Source organism: Malaclemys terrapin, chromosome 2 (assembly GCF_027887155.1).
Source record: "Malaclemys terrapin pileata isolate rMalTer1 chromosome 2, rMalTer1.hap1, whole genome shotgun sequence".
In the NCBI taxonomy this organism is placed as follows: Eukaryota; Metazoa; Chordata; order Testudines; family Emydidae; genus Malaclemys; species Malaclemys terrapin.
In genome coordinates, this window is record NC_071506.1 from 164,203,967 (window position 1) to 164,219,025 (window position 15,059).

Here is a 15,059-nt window from a genome sequence, read left to right on the forward strand (position 1 = left end):
GGTTCGGGTTCCTATGTCATGCCACTTAGAATTAAGTTGATGGTTCCTCTGGGCAGGGTTCCCCACTGTAGGAAGAGGGTTGCTGGGGCCAGGGCTCCCCACCCTCGGGTTACGTATACTAGAGCTTGGCTCCCGGCGCTACGGTTCTTCTAGGTAGTGCTCCCCGCTCTAGGCTTAGAGTTACTGGGGGTAGTCGACACGTAGTAAGGGTTAAAGTTCCTCTGGCTGGGGCTCCTATGAGTAGGTCACTTGGTGTTCTAATTATGCTTCCTATAGATAGGGCTCCTCGCCCTCGCTTTAGCATTCCTAGGGGTATGGACCCCCTAGGGTTTGGAGTCCTATAGTTAGAGCTCCCAGCCCTAGCTGCTATGGGAGGGCTCCCTGTGGTACAGTTGGGGATTGTACGGGTAAGCTACATGGAAATAAGGTTAGGGCTCCTCTCGGTAGGCCACTTGGAAATAGAATTAGGGTTCCTCTGGGTAGGGCTCCCGGCCCTAGGATTAGTGGGACTTACGTGTAGGGATCCCCGCCGTAGAGACAGGGTTCCTGTGAGGGCTCCTATCCGTTGGCCTCTTGGAGTTAGGACTGGTTTTCTATGCGTAGGCCTCCCCGCCCTAGTGTTAGGGTTCTTATAGCTAGGACTCCTCGCCATAGGGTTAGTGTTCCTATGCCATAGGGTTCCTATGGTTCGGGCTTTACTGTTTCTATGGGTCGGGCTCCCTGACTTAGGGTTTGGGTTCCTACGGCGACAGCTCCCCATCTTCGCATTAGGGTTCCTATGGGTTGGACCCTTGCAGTCATAGTTAGGCTCCCTTTGCGTAGACGACTTGGAGATAAGGTTAGGGTTCTGATGTGTAGGCCACTTGGAATTAGTGCCAGGATTTCTAAGGTTGGGGCTCCCCGTCCTAGGGTTAGAGTTCCTACGGCTTGGCCAATTGGTGTTAGGGTTAGTGGTTGCATCTTACTTGCTGTCTGTCATGAACCTAGCACTGAGCTTTCAAAACAGCTTTTCTGTATTGTCGTCTTCCATTATTGAGGTCGAGCTACTACCTGACGCCTGGTTGTTGCTCCTTGAGCTAGATTCCCTGCTACTTTAGGCACTTAAATACCAGAGTATATAATACTCCTGTTCAGCTGCTGCCTATCCGCGTAGGTTCTAAAACTCTCTTGGCACCTACATTTTTGCAGTAAAGTCTCCCGAGATGCCTGTGCACTGTAGCCCCAGCCCCAGTATTTGATGCTTAAAGCGCAGAAGAACGCACTAACCGGGCGAAATGTGGCATCCCTCTACCTACTTTGCTTGTGGGTCTCGACCCAGTAAGGATTTCACCTCCCATATTGGGTCCCAAAAGACTAGCTCACACAAACGGACAAGAGGAGGGGGTTCCTCCGGATAAGTTTGCTTTGGGCCAAATAATAAAATAGCAATTCTTAAGCCCTTTGTAGGGCCAGGAAGGGATTTGGATCGAAAAACTGTGGGTGAAAAAACAAGAGGTTTCGCAAGCATGTTTTCGATCAAAAAGAAAATTTTGTTATCTTTGGGCAACCAAGAAGGACTCTCTGAAACCATGGTTAACTGGAAATTCAATTTTTAGAGGAAAATGTCACATAGCGGAGCAAAACATAGTACTTTTACTTAAAAACGCCTTTGCAAGGTTTTATGGGCTCTGCTAGAAAAAAAATCAACTGTTGCAGACAAAAATCTCGGTTTTCTCTAAAAGGCTGATTTTTCTGTACCAAAAGAGTTTCTAGACGTTTTGGATAACGAAAGCTAAAGTTTCGCTGAAATGGCTATTCCAGCCAGTGAATACACTTTTCACCAAGCTTTCGAGCTGCACAGTAGTTTCCTGTCCTAAAAAGGATAGCGTTCATCTCTAGTTACTTGAAAAATCAATTTTGGGGAGAAAAATGGCTCTCATTTTTTGACCATTCCTTTAAGCAAAACATAATGCTATTACTTAGACATGCTTTTCCATTGAAAAAAATAATACTGTTGACTGGCTTCTACAAGGGAAAAACAACAACTTTTTCAGGAACAATTGCTGTTTTCTCTGAAAAGCTGATATTCTGTAGCAAAAACGGTTCCTGGCGCTCTTGATAAGGAAAGCTAATGTTTCCGAGGAAATCTGTATTCCTGCCAGTGAATATGCTTTTCCCCACTCTTTCTATTTGCACGAGAATATCTTGTAAGAGAAAACATCAATTCTGTTGCAAAAGAAAAAAGAACGTGTTAAAGGATAGTTACCTGGAAAATCGATTTCGGGGAGCAAAAGGATCAACTTTTGCAGGAAAGAAATCTCTTTCCCTGAAAAGAAAACGAAGTCTCATCAAAAACCGTTTCTTAAACGAAATTATTGTTATTCTCTAGAAAGCTAGGGGGAAGAGGTTTCATTCGATGGAAAACAGAAGTCAGTGAAATCGACCATTTGATCAAAATAATTAATTCTCTACGGCCTGAAAAACAACTTTAGAGACAAAAAAAAGAACTATCTTCTTGCCAATTGGTGCTCTCTTAGTAAAACATTTCCCACTGTACTATTTCTCATTGGAAAAGCGTTTTTAATGGGGAAAAGGATGTTTTAAGACTAAGCTTCGTCAAAACAGTGATTGAAACCTTTTCTGCAAAATATGGCTCTTCCTAGGAAACTATAGTTTTTACAAATTCCCTTTTCTTTGAAAAACGCAAACATTATCAATTTTGGCTTAGATGGAGCCAAACAATTGCTTGCGAAACCACTGCCTTTTTTTAGCCACAGTATTCAGCGTCAATTTGTCTATGCACCTAATAATCGCTCTCATCTGGCGTGAGGGTTAGGGCTCTTAAGATTTCGGCTTCCCGCCCTAGGCTTAGGGTTCGGGTGGGTATGCCACTTAGCGTTAGGATGTCGGTTTCTCTGGGGAGAACTCCCCGCGCTCGTGTTAGGGTTCTTATAGCTAGGACTCCTCGCCATAGGGTTAGTGTTCCTATGCGTAGGCCACTTGGAGTCGGTGATGGTTTCGATGGGAATGGGCTTAGAGTTTTGGTTCCTACGGGTAGGCAACTTGGAGTTATAGTTACGGTTGCTCTTGATAGCGCTCCCCGCCCTAGGGTTAGGGTTCCTATGGGTGGGGTTCCCCATCTCAGAGTTAGGGTTCCTATGGAAAAGACACTTGGAGATAAGATTAAGGTTCCTAACGGTAGGCCTCTTGGAGTTAGGATTGAGTTTCTATGGTCAGGGTTTCCCGCCCTAGGGTTAGGATTCCTCTGGGTGGGGTTCCTGACCCTAGGGTGAGGTTTCTTATAGATAGGCCTCTCGGCGTTAGGGTGAGAAGTCTTATACTTCCCGCCCTAGGGTTAGAGTTCCTGTGGGTATGGCTCCCTGCCATAGGTTAGGGTTCGGACACGTTGTGTTAGGCTTAGTGTTTGCATGAGTTGGCTTCTTTGGGTTCGGGTTCCTATGTCATGCCACTTAGAATTAAGTTGATGGTTCCTCTGGGCAGGGTTCCCCACTGTAGGAAGAGGGTTGCTGGGGCCAGGGCTCCCCACCCTCGGGTTACGTATACTAGAGCTTGGCTCCCGGCGCTACGGTTCTTCTAGGTAGTGCTCCCCGCTCTAGGCTTAGAGTTACTGGGGGTAGTCGACACGTAGTAAGGGTTAAAGTTCCTCTGGCTGGGGCTCCTATGAGTAGGTCACTTGGTGTTCTAATTATGCTTCCTATAGATAGGGCTCCTCGCCCTCGCTTTAGCATTCCTAGGGGTATGGACCCCCTAGGGTTTGGAGTCCTATAGTTAGAGCTCCCAGCCCTAGCTGCTATGGGAGGGCTCCCTGTGGTACAGTTGGGGATTGTAGGGGTAAGCTACATGGAAATAAGGTTAGGGCTCCTCTCGGTAGGCCACTTGGAAATAGAATTAGGGTTCCTCTGGGTAGGGCTCCCGGCCCTAGGATTAGTGGGACTTACGTGTAGGGATCCCCGCCGTAGAGACAGGGTTCCTGTGAGGGCTCCTATCCGTTGGCCTCTTGGAGTTAGGACTGGTTTTCTATGCGTAGGCCTCCCCGCCCTAGTGTTAGGGTTCTTATAGCTAGGACTCCTCGCCATAGGGTTAGTGTTCCTATGCCATAGGGTTCCTATGGTTCGGGCTTTACTGTTTCTATGGGTCGGGCTCCCTGACTTAGGGTTTGGGTTCCTACGGCGACAGCTCCCCATCTTCGCATTAGGGTTCCTATGGGTTGGACCCTTGCAGTCATAGTTAGGCTCCCTTTGCGTAGACGACTTGGAGATAAGGTTAGGGTTCTGATGTGTAGGCCACTTGGAATTAGTGCCAGGATTTCTAAGGTTGGGGCTCCCCGTCCTAGGGTTAGAGTTCCTACGGCTTGGCCAATTGGTGTTAGGGTTAGTGGTTGCATCTTACTTGCTGTCTGTCATGAACCTAGCACTGAGCTTTCAAAACAGCTTTTCTGTATTGTCGTCTTCCATTATTGAGGTCGAGCTACTACCTGACGCCTGGTTGTTGCTCCTTGAGCTAGATTCCCTGCTACTTTAGGCACTTAAATACCAGAGTATATAATACTCCTGTTCAGCTGCTGCCTATCCGCGTAGGTTCTAAAACTCTCTTGGCACCTACATTTTTGCAGTAAAGTCTCCCGAGATGCCTGTGCACTGTAGCCCCAGCCCCAGTATTTGATGCTTAAAGCGCAGAAGAACGCACTAACCGGGCGAAATGTGGCATCCCTCTACCTACTTTGCTTGTGGGTCTCGACCCAGTAAGGATTTCACCTACCATATTGGGTCCCAAAAGACTAGCTCACACAAACGGACAAGAGGAGGGGGTTCCTCCGGATAAGTTTGCTTTGGGCCAAATAATAAAATAGCAATTCTTAAGCCCTTTGTAGGGCCAGGAAGGGATTTGGATCGAAAAACTGTGGGTGAAAAAACAAGAGGTTTCGCAAGCATGTTTTCGATCAAAAAGAAAATTTTGTTATCTTTGGGCAACCAAGAAGGACTCTCTGAAACCATGGTTAACTGGAAATTCAATTTTTAGACGAAAATGTCACACTCAGCGGAGCAAAACATAGTACTTTTACTTAAAAACGCCTTTGCAAGGTTTTATGGGCTCTGCTAGAAAAAAAATCAACTGTTGCAGACAAAAATCTCGGTTTTCTCTAAAAGGCTGATTTTTCTGTACCAAAAGAGTTTCTAGACGTTTTGGATAACGAAAGCTAAAGTTTCGCTGAAATGGCTATTCCAGCCAGTGAATACACTTTTCACCAAGCTTTCGAGCTGCACAGTAGTTTCCTGTCCTAAAAAGGATAGCGTTCATCTCTAGTTACTTGAAAAATCAATTTTGGGGAGAAAAATGGCTCTCATTTTTTGACCATTCCTTTAAGCAAAACATAATGCTATTACTTAGACATGCTTTTCCATTGAAAAAAATAATACTGTTGACTGGCTTCTACAAGGGAAAAACAACAACTTTTTCAGGAACAATTGCTGTTTTCTCTGAAAAGCTGATATTCTGTAGCAAAAACGGTTCCTGGCGCTCTTGATAAGGAAAGCTAATGTTTCTGAGGAAATCTGTATTCCTGCCAGTGAATATGCTTTTCCTCACTCTTTCTATTTGCACGAGAATATCTTGTAAGAGAAAACATCAATTCTGTTGCAAAAGAAAAAAGAACGTGTTAAACGATAGTTACCTGGAAAATCAATTTCGGGGAGCAAAAGGATCAACTTTTGCAGGAAAGAAATCTTTTTCCCTGAAAAGAAAACGAAGTCTCATCAAAAACCGTTTCTTAAACGAAATTATTGTTATTCTTTAGAAAGCTGGGGGGGAAGAGGTTTCATTCGATGGAAAACAGAAGTCAGTGAAATCGACCCTTTTGATCAAAATAATTAATTCTCTACGGCCTGAAAAACAACTTTAGAGACAAAAAAAAGAACTATCTTCTTGCCAATTGGTGCTCTCTTAGTAAAACATTTCCCACTGTATTATTTCTCCTTGGAAAAGCGTTTTTAATAGGGAAAAGGATGTTTTAAGACTAAGCTTCGTCAAAACAGTGATTGAAACCTTTTCTGCAAAATATGGCTCTTCCTAGGAAACTATAGTTTTTACAAATTCCCTTTTCTTTGAAAAACGCAAACATTATCAATTTTGGCTTAGATGGAGCCAAACTATTGCTTGCGAAACCACTGCCTTTTTTTAGCCACAGTATTCAGCGTCAATTTGTCTATGCACCTAATAATCGCTCTCATCTGGCGTGAGGGTTAGGGCTCTTAAGATTTCGGCTTCCCGCCCTAGGCTTAGGGTTCGGGTGGGTATGCCACTTAGCGTTAGGATGTCGGTTTCTCTGGGGAGAACTCCCCGCGCTCGTGTTAGGGTTCTTATAGCTAGGACTCCTCGCCATAGGGTTAGTGTTCCTATGCGTAGGCCACTTGGAGTCGGTGATGGTTTCGATGGGAATGGGCTTAGAGTTTTGGTTCCTACGGGTAGGCAACTTGGAGTTATAGTTACGGTTGCTCTTGATAGCGCTCCCCGCCCTAGGGTTAGGGTTCCTATGGGTGGGGTTCCCCATCTCAGAGTTAGGGTTCCTATGGAAAAGACACATGGAGATAAGATTAAGGTTCCTAACGGTAGGCCTCTTGGAGTTAGGATTGAGTTTCTATGGTCAGGGTTTCCCGCCCTAGGGTTAGGATTCCTCTGGGTGGGGTTCCTGACCCTAGGGTGAGGTTTCTTATAGATAGGCCTCTCGGCGTTAGGGTGAGAAGTCTTATACTTCCCGCCCTAGGGTTAGAGTTCCTGTGGGTATGGCTCCCTGCCATAGGTTAGGGTTCGGACACGTTGTGTTAGGCTTAGTGTTTGCATGAGTTGGCTTCTTTGGGTTCGGGTTCCTATGTCATGCCACTTAGAATTAAGTTGATGGTTCCTCTGGGCAGGGTTCCCCACTGTAGGAAGAGGGTTGCTGGGGCCAGGGCTCCCCACCCTCGGGTTACGTATACTAGAGCTTGGCTCCCGGCGCTACGGTTCTTCTAGGTAGTGCTCCCCGCTCTAGGCTTAGAGTTACTGGGGGTAGTCGACACGTAGTAAGGGTTAAAGTTCCTCTGGCTGGGGCTCCTATGAGTAGGTCACTTGGTGTTCTAATTATGCTTCCTATAGATAGGGCTCCTCGCCCTCGCTTTAGCATTCCTAGGGGTATGGACCCCCTAGGGTTTGGAGTCCTATAGTTAGAGCTCCCAGCCCTAGCTGCTATGGGAGGGCTCCCTGTGGTACAGTTGGGGATTGTAGGGGTAAGCTACATGGAAATAAGGTTAGGGCTCCTCTCGGTAGGCCACTTGGAAATAGAATTAGGGTTCCTCTGGGTAGGGCTCCCGGCCCTAGGATTAGTGGGACTTACGTGTAGGGATCCCCGCCGTAGAGACAGGGTTCCTGTGAGGGCTCCTATCCGTTGGCCTCTTGGAGTTAGGACTGGTTTTCTATGCGTAGGCCTCCCCGCCCTAGTGTTAGGGTTCTTATAGCTAGGACTCCTCGCCATAGGGTTAGTGTTCCTATGCCATAGGGTTCCTATGGTTCGGGCTTTACTGTTTCTATGGGTCGGGCTCCCTGACTTAGGGTTTGGGTTCCTACGGCGACAGCTCCCCATCTTCGCATTAGGGTTCCTATGGGTTGGACCCTTGCAGTCATAGTTAGGCTCCCTTTGCGTAGACGACTTGGAGATAAGGTTAGGGTTCTGATGTGTAGGCCACTTGGAATTAGTGCCAGGATTTCTAAGGTTGGGGCTCCCCGTCCTAGGGTTAGAGTTCCTACGGCTTGGCCAATTGGTGTTAGGGTTAGTGGTTGCATCTTACTTGCTGTCTGTCATGAACCTAGCACTGAGCTTTCAAAACAGCTTTTCTGTATTGTCGTCTTCCATTATTGAGGTCGAGCTACTACCTGACGCCTGGTTGTTGCTCCTTGAGCTAGATTCCCTGCTACTTTAGGCACTTAAATACCAGAGTATATAATACTCCTGTTCAGCTGCTGCCTATCCGCGTAGGTTCTAAAACTCTCTTGGCACCTACATTTTTGCAGTAAAGTCTCCCGAGATGCCTGTGCACTGTAGCCCCAGCCCCAGTATTTGATGCTTAAAGCGCAGAAGAACGCACTAACCGGGCGAAATGTGGCATCCCTCTACCTACTTTGCTTGTGGGTCTCGACCCAGTAAGGATTTCACCTACCATATTGGGTCCCAAAAGACTAGCTCACACAAACGGACAAGAGGAGGGGGTTCCTCCGGATAAGTTTGCTTTGGGCCAAATAATAAAATAGCAATTCTTAAGCCCTTTGTAGGGCCAGGAAGGGATTTGGATCGAAAAACTGTGGGTGAAAAAACAAGAGGTTTCGCAAGCATGTTTTCGATCAAAAAGAAAATTTTGTTATCTTTGGGCAACCAAGAAGGACTCTCTGAAACCATGGTTAACTGGAAAGTCAATTTTTAGACGAAAATGTCACACTCAGCGGAGCAAAACATAGTACTTTTACTTAAAAACGCCTTTGCAAGGTTTTATGGGCTCTGCTAGAAAAAAAATCAACTGTTGCAGACAAAAATCTCGGTTTTCTCTAAAAGGCTGATTTTTCTGTACCAAAAGAGTTTCTAGACGTTTTGGATAACGAAAGCTAAAGTTTCGCTGAAATGGCTATTCCAGCCAGTGAATACACTTTTCACCAAGCTTTCGAGCTGCACAGTAGTTTCCTGTCCTAAAAAGGATAGCGTTCATCTCTAGTTACTTGAAAAATCAATTTTGGGGAGAAAAATGGCTCTCATTTTTTGACCATTCCTTTAAGCAAAACATAATGCTATTACTTAGACATGCTTTTCCATTGAAAAAAATAATACTGTTGACTGGCTTCTACAAGGGAAAAACAACAACTTTTTCAGGAACAATTGCTGTTTTCTCTGAAAAGCTGATATTCTGTAGCAAAAACGGTTCCTGGCGCTCTTGATAAGGAAAGCTAATGTTTCTGAGGAAATCTGTATTCCTGCCAGTGAATATGCTTTTCCTCACTCTTTCTATTTGCACGAGAATATCTTGTAAGAGAAAACATCAATTCTGTTGCAAAAGAAAAAAGAACGTGTTAAACGATAGTTACCTGGAAAATCAATTTCGGGGAGCAAAAGGATCAACTTTTGCAGGAAAGAAATCTTTTTCCCTGAAAAGAAAACGAAGTCTCATCAAAAACCGTTTCTTAAACGAAATTATTGTTATTCTTTAGAAAGCTGGGGGGGAAGAGGTTTCATTCGATGGAAAACAGAAGTCAGTGAAATCGACCCTTTTGATCAAAATAATTAATTCTCTACGGCCTGAAAAACAACTTTAGAGACAAAAAAAAGAACTATCTTCTTGCCAATTGGTGCTCTCTTAGTAAAACATTTCCCACTGTATTATTTCTCCTTGGAAAAGCGTTTTTAATAGGGAAAAGGATGTTTTAAGACTAAGCTTCGTCAAAACAGTGATTGAAACCTTTTCTGCAAAATATGGCTCTTCCTAGGAAACTATAGTTTTTACAAATTCCCTTTTCTTTGAAAAACGCAAACATTATCAATTTTGGCTTAGATGGAGCCAAACTATTGCTTGCGAAACCACTGCCTTTTTTTAGCCACAGTATTCAGCGTCAATTTGTCTATGCACCTAATAATCGCTCTCATCTGGCGTGAGGGTTAGGGCTCTTAAGATTTCGGCTTCCCGCCCTAGGCTTAGGGTTCGGGTGGGTATGCCACTTAGCGTTAGGATGTCGGTTTCTCTGGGGAGAACTCCCCGCGCTCGTGTTAGGATTCTTATAGCTAGGACTCCTCGCCATAGGGTTAGTGTTCCTATGCGTAGGCCACTTGGAGTCGGTGATGGTTTCGATGGGAATGGGCTTAGAGTTTTGGTTCCTACGGGTAGGCAACTTGGAGTTATAGTTACGGTTGCTCTTGATAGCGCTCCCCGCCCTAGGGTTAGGGTTCCTATGGGTGGGGTTCCCCATCTCAGAGTTAGGGTTCCTATGGAAAAGACACATGGAGATAAGATTAAGGTTCCTAACGGTAGGCCTCTTGGAGTTAGGATTGAGTTTCTATGGTCAGGGTTTCCCGCCCTAGGGTTAGGATTCCTCTGGGTGGGGTTCCTGACCCTAGGGTGAGGTTTCTTATAGATAGGCCTCTCGGCGTTAGGGTGAGAAGTCTTATACTTCCCGCCCTAGGGTTAGAGTTCCTGTGGGTATGGCTCCCTGCCATAGGTTAGGGTTCGGACACGTTGTGTTAGGCTTAGTGTTTGCATGAGTTGGCTTCTTTGGGTTCGGGTTCCTATGTCATGCCACTTAGAATTAAGTTGATGGTTCCTCTGGGCAGGGTTCCCCACTGTAGGAAGAGGGTTGCTGGGGCCAGGGCTCCCCACCCTCGGGTTACGTATACTAGAGCTTGGCTCCCGGCGCTACGGTTCTTCTAGGTAGTGCTCCCCGCTCTAGGCTTAGAGTTACTGGGGGTAGTCGACACGTAGTAAGGGTTAAAGTTCCTCTGGCTGGGGCTCCTATGAGTAGGTCACTTGGTGTTCTAATTATGCTTCCTATAGATAGGGCTCCTCGCCCTCGCTTTAGCATTCCTAGGGGTATGGACCCCCTAGGGTTTGGAGTCCTATAGTTAGAGCTCCCAGCCCTAGCTGCTATGGGAGGGCTCCCTGTGGTACAGTTGGGGATTGTACGGGTAAGCTACATGGAAATAAGGTTAGGGCTCCTCTCGGTAGGCCACTTGGAAATAGAATTAGGGTTCCTCTGGGTAGGGCTCCCGGCCCTAGGATTAGTGGGACTTACGTGTAGGGATCCCCGCCGTAGAGACAGGGTTCCTGTGAGGGCTCCTATCCGTTGGCCTCTTGGAGTTAGGACTGGTTTTCTATGCGTAGGCCTCCCCGCCCTAGTGTTAGGGTTCTTATAGCTAGGACTCCTCGCCATAGGGTTAGTGTTCCTATGCCATAGGGTTCCTATGGTTCGGGCTTTACTGTTTCTATGGGTCGGGCTCCCTGACTTAGGGTTTGGGTTCCTACGGCGACAGCTCGCCATCTTCGCATTAGGGTTCCTATGGGTTGGACCCTTGCAGTCATAGTTAGGCTCCCTTTGCGTAGACGACTTGGAGATAAGGTTAGGGTTCTGATGTGTAGGCCACTTGGAATTAGTGCCAGGATTTCTAAGGTTGGGGCTCCCCGTCCTAGGGTTAGAGTTCCTACGGCTTGGCCAATTGGTGTTAGGGTTAGTGGTTGCATCTTACTTGCTGTCTGTCATGAACCTAGCACTGAGCTTTCAAAACAGCTTTTCTGTATTGTCGTCTTCCATTATTGAGGTCGAGCTACTACCTGACGCCTGGTTGTTGCTCCTTGAGCTAGATTCCCTGCTACTTTAGGCACTTAAATACCAGAGTATATAATACTCCTGTTCAGCTGCTGCCTATCCGCGTAGGTTCTAAAACTCTCTTGGCACCTACATTTTTGCAGTAAAGTCTCCCGAGATGCCTGTGCACTGTAGCCCCAGCCCCAGTATTTGATGCTTAAAGCGCAGAAGAACGCACTAACCGGGCGAAATGTGGCATCCCTCTACCTACTTTGCTTGTGGGTCTCGACCCAGTAAGGATTTCACCTCCCATATTGGGTCCCAAAAGACTAGCTCACACAAACGGACAAGAGGAGGGGGTTCCTCCGGATAAGTTTGCTTTGGGCCAAATAATAAAATAGCAATTCTTAAGCCCTTTGTAGGGCCAGGAAGGGATTTGGATCGAAAAACTGTGGGTGAAAAAACAAGAGGTTTCGCAAGCATGTTTTCGATCAAAAAGAAAATTTTGTTATCTTTGGGCAACCAAGAAGGACTCTCTGAAACCATGGTTAACTGGAAATTCAATTTTTAGAGGAAAATGTCACATAGCGGAGCAAAACATAGTACTTTTACTTAAAAACGCCTTTGCAAGGTTTTATGGGCTCTGCTAGAAAAAAAATCAACTGTTGCAGACAAAAATCTCGGTTTTCTCTAAAAGGCTGATTTTTCTGTACCAAAAGAGTTTCTAGACGTTTTGGATAACGAAAGCTAAAGTTTCGCTGAAATGGCTATTCCAGCCAGTGAATACACTTTTCACCAAGCTTTCGAGCTGCACAGTAGTTTCCTGTCCTAAAAAGGATAGCGTTCATCTCTAGTTACTTGAAAAATCAATTTTGGGGAGAAAAATGGCTCTCATTTTTTGACCATTCCTTTAAGCAAAACATAATGCTATTACTTAGACATGCTTTTCCATTGAAAAAAATAATACTGTTGACTGGCTTCTACAAGGGAAAAACAACAACTTTTTCAGGAACAATTGCTGTTTTCTCTGAAAAGCTGATATTCTGTAGCAAAAACGGTTCCTGGCGCTCTTGATAAGGAAAGCTAATGTTTCCGAGGAAATCTGTATTCCTGCCAGTGAATATGCTTTTCCCCACTCTTTCTATTTGCACGAGAATATCTTGTAAGAGAAAACATCAATTCTGTTGCAAAAGAAAAAAGAACGTGTTAAAGGATAGTTACCTGGAAAATCGATTTCGGGGAGCAAAAGGATCAACTTTTGCAGGAAAGAAATCTCTTTCCCTGAAAAGAAAACGAAGTCTCATCAAAAACCGTTTCTTAAACGAAATTATTGTTATTCTCTAGAAAGCTAGGGGGAAGAGGTTTCATTCGATGGAAAACAGAAGTCAGTGAAATCGACCATTTGATCAAAATAATTAATTCTCTACGGCCTGAAAAACAACTTTAGAGACAAAAAAAAGAACTATCTTCTTGCCAATTGGTGCTCTCTTAGTAAAACATTTCCCACTGTACTATTTCTCATTGGAAAAGCGTTTTTAATGGGGAAAAGGATGTTTTAAGACTAAGCTTCGTCAAAACAGTGATTGAAACCTTTTCTGCAAAATATGGCTCTTCCTAGGAAACTATAGTTTTTACAAATTCCCTTTTCTTTGAAAAACGCAAACATTATCAATTTTGGCTTAGATGGAGCCAAACTATTGCTTGCGAAACCACTGCCTTTTTTTAGCCACAGTATTCAGCGTCAATTTGTCTATGCACCTAATAATCGCTCTCATCTGGCGTGAGGGTTAGGGCTCTTAAGATTTCGGCTTCCCGCCCTAGGCTTAGGGTTCGGGTGGGTATGCCACTTAGCGTTAGGATGTCGGTTTCTCTGGGGAGAACTCCCCGCGCTCGTGTTAGGATTCTTATAGCTAGGACTCCTCGCCATAGGGTTAGTGTTCCTATGCGTAGGCCACTTGGAGTCGGTGATGGTTTCGATGGGAATGGGCTTAGAGTTTTGGTTCCTACGGGTAGGCAACTTGGAGTTATAGTTACGGTTGCTCTTGATAGCGCTCCCCGCCCTAGGGTTAGGGTTCCTATGGGTGGGGTTCCCCATCTCAGAGTTAGGGTTCCTATGGAAAAGACACATGGAGATAAGATTAAGGTTCCTAACGGTAGGCCTCTTGGAGTTAGGATTGAGTTTCTATGGTCAGGGTTTCCCGCCCTAGGGTTAGGATTCCTCTGGGTGGGGTTCCTGACCCTAGGGTGAGGTTTCTTATAGATAGGCCTCTCGGCGTTAGGGTGAGAAGTCTTATACTTCCCGCCCTAGGGTTAGAGTTCCTGTGGGTATGGCTCCCTGCCATAGGTTAGGGTTCGGACACGTTGTGTTAGGCTTAGTGTTTGCATGAGTTGGCTTCTTTGGGTTCGGGTTCCTATGTCATGCCACTTAGAATTAAGTTGATGGTTCCTCTGGGCAGGGTTCCCCACTGTAGGAAGAGGGTTGCTGGGGCCAGGGCTCCCCACCCTCGGGTTACGTATACTAGAGCTTGGCTCCCGGCGCTACGGTTCTTCTAGGTAGTGCTCCCCGCTCTAGGCTTAGAGTTACTGGGGGTAGTCGACACGTAGTAAGGGTTAAAGTTCCTCTGGCTGGGGCTCCTATGAGTAGGTCACTTGGTGTTCTAATTATGCTTCCTATAGATAGGGCTCCTCGCCCTCGCTTTAGCATTCCTAGGGGTATGGACCCCCTAGGGTTTGGAGTCCTATAGTTAGAGCTCCCAGCCCTAGCTGCTATGGGAGGGCTCCCTGTGGTACAGTTGGGGATTGTAGGGGTAAGCTACATGGAAATAAGGTTAGGGCTCCTCTCGGTAGGCCACTTGGAAATAGAATTAGGGTTCCTCTGGGTAGGGCTCCCGGCCCTAGGATTAGTGGGACTTACGTGTAGGGATCCCCGCCGTAGAGACAGGGTTCCTGTGAGGGCTCCTATCCGTTGGCCTCTTGGAGTTAGGACTGGTTTTCTATGCGTAGGCCTCCCCGCCCTAGTGTTAGGGTTCTTATAGCTAGGACTCCTCGCCATAGGGTTAGTGTTCCTATGCCATAGGGTTCCTATGGTTCGGGCTTTACTGTTTCTATGGGTCGGGCTCCCTGACTTAGGGTTTGGGTTCCTACGGCGACAGCTCCCCATCTTCGCATTAGGGTTCCTATGGGTTGGACCCTTGCAGTCATAGTTAGGCTCCCTTTGCGTAGACGACTTGGAGATAAGGTTAGGGTTCTGATGTGTAGGCCACTTGGAATTAGTGCCAGGATTTCTAAGGTTGGGGCTCCCCGTCCTAGGGTTAGAGTTCCTACGGCTTGGCCAATTGGTGTTAGGGTTAGTGGTTGCATCTTACTTGCTGTCTGTCATGAACCTAGCACTGAGCTTTCAAAACAGCTTTTCTGTATTGTCGTCTTCCATTATTGAGGTCGAGCTACTACCTGACGCCTGGTTGTTGCTCCTTGAGCTAGATTCCCTGCTACTTTAGGCACTTAAATACCAGAGTATATAATACTCCTGTTCAGCTGCTGCCTATCCGCGTAGGTTCTAAAACTCTCTTGGCACCTACATTTTTGCAGTAAAGTCTCCCGAGATGCCTGTGCACTGTAGCCCCAGCCCCAGTATTTGATGCTTAAAGCGCAGAAGAACGCACTAACCGGGCGAAATGTGGCATCCCTCTACCTACTTTGCTTGTGGGTCTCGACCCAGTAAGGATTTCACCTCCCATATTGGGTCCCAAAAGACT